At 40.8% G+C, this 1,955-nt stretch overlaps 1 protein-coding gene across 1 annotated transcript in view; it reads left to right on the forward strand.

The window, feature by feature from the left end:
- Nucleotides 1-1,955, forward strand: part of Ints14 (integrator complex subunit 14) — a 26,741-nt gene that overhangs the window by 9,032 nt on the left and 15,754 nt on the right. The gene's annotated exons all lie outside the window — the stretch shown is intronic.

Here is a 1,955-nt window from a genome sequence, read left to right on the forward strand (position 1 = left end):
TGGTTGTTGGGAAATGAATTTTTAGGACCTCTGCTCAGTCCAGTCAACCCAGCTCACTCCGTTCCTACTTGCTCTGGCCCAAAGATTTATTTATAAGTAGTATAAGAAGTAAACCACTATTTAGAAATTGTTGGTTCCTTGTAAAAGAAACCCCCTGTTGTCAATTGAAAGTCTTCCCAAAGGCCAAGGCCTTCTGAGGGACCTCCATTCAGTGTTTGAGACTGTAGACGTCAGTGCTGGTGTTGGTATCCCACACGCTGCAGCCATTTACGCGGCTAAAGAGAACCAATAATCTTCCTTTGGGGTCTTAGGACATCCCCCCAGGGCTTCACTGTCACCTTAAAGCAGTGAGGATAGAGAAAATGGCTTCTCAGATACCTTTTCAAATTGCAAGTTAAACATGCATTTTTTAAAAGGTTTTGTTCGCTGCTACCAAAATGGCCTTACAGATGTTTTTACACTTTAAAGGTCAGAAGGACAAGTAACAGACCAGATGCACTTTTAAAGCAGTATCTTTTTGGTTGACAGAGAATAGGATTTGTCATCTTTAAAAATAAAGTAGCAAAAAATAAAATAAAATAAAATAATAAAATAGCAAGGGGCTGGAGAGATAACTTAGTGGTTAAGAGCACTGACTGTTCCTCCAGAGGTCCTGAGTTCAATTCCCAGCAACCACATGGTGGCCACAACCATCTGTAATGTGATCTGATGCCCTCTTCTGGTGTCTGAAGACAGTGACAGTGTATTCACATACATAAAATAAATAAATAAATCTTTACAAATAAATAAATAAAGTAGCAAAATTCAGATGTTTGGGCTGGATCTTCTAAGTCCACATACAGATGAATCTTACTATTTCTTATTCCAGGGCCTTAAGTATTAAACTTATCTAAGAATTGGGTTCGAGGCCAGCCTGGTCTACAAAGTGAATTCTAGGACAGCCAGGGCTACACAGAGAAACCCTGTCTCGAAAAACAAAAAAACAAACAAACAAACAAAAATGCAGTTAAATGAAAATTGTCTGTGATTGCTTTTTTTCCTTTAACTGTTTGAAAGTAGACCTTTAAAACACAATTAGAGCTGAATGTAGTAGTGCATACCTCTATTCCCAGCACACAAGAGGCAGAGGCAGGCAGGTCTTTTTAAGCTAGAGACCAGCCTGGTCTACAGAGTGAGTTCCAGGCCAGCCAGAGCCTAAAAGTGAGACACTATCTTTAAAAAAAACAAAACTTATTATTGTTGTTGTTGTTGTTGTTATTATAACAATAATAAAATAAATGAAAATGTGTATATTTTAGATACACAGTTCATTGACTTCTCGGTGCATATATGTATATAAACACCAGTTCAATTAAGCTATATTTCCAACATACCTCCCATCCAAGGTTCAGGAAACCTTGAGAAAGAGGCTGAAGAAAGAATGTAAGAGCTGGAGGATGTGGGGGGAGTTCTGTGAAATACTGTGTTCCATACATGACACGCCATCCCACTCATGAATTCACAGTCCTTGTAGTCCCTGCATAAGATCAAGCTGTAGATTTCCAGTGGATCAAGGAGGGGCCTGAGGCCCTGAGGAGAGACTGGCAATTGATGACTTCTGAAGGAAGGAAAGTCATTTTTTCCTTGGAAGTGTAGCCCTTTGGAGGTTGCTAGGCTCCAGGGGTGACTCCACACTCAAGTGAATAAAGGCACCATTAATTGTACTCACCGTTAAAATACAGAGAGGAGGAGGAGGAAATAAAGTGGGTAGCCTGGGGAGAAATGGAGGAGGAGATAGGGAGAGTGGATATGATCAAAAACATTTATATAGCTGAACTTCTCAAAGAATAAAAGATGCTCTAGCCGGGCAGTGGTGGCGTATGCCTTTAATCCCAGCACTCGGGAGGCAGAGGCAGGTGGATTTCTGAGTTCAAGGCCAGCCTGGATTACAGAGTGAGTTCCAGGACTACACAGAG

The sequence above is a fragment of the Mus caroli genome, chromosome 9 (genome assembly GCF_900094665.2).
Source record: "Mus caroli chromosome 9, CAROLI_EIJ_v1.1, whole genome shotgun sequence".
Lineage (NCBI taxonomy): Eukaryota > Metazoa > Chordata > Mammalia > Rodentia > Muridae > Mus > Mus caroli.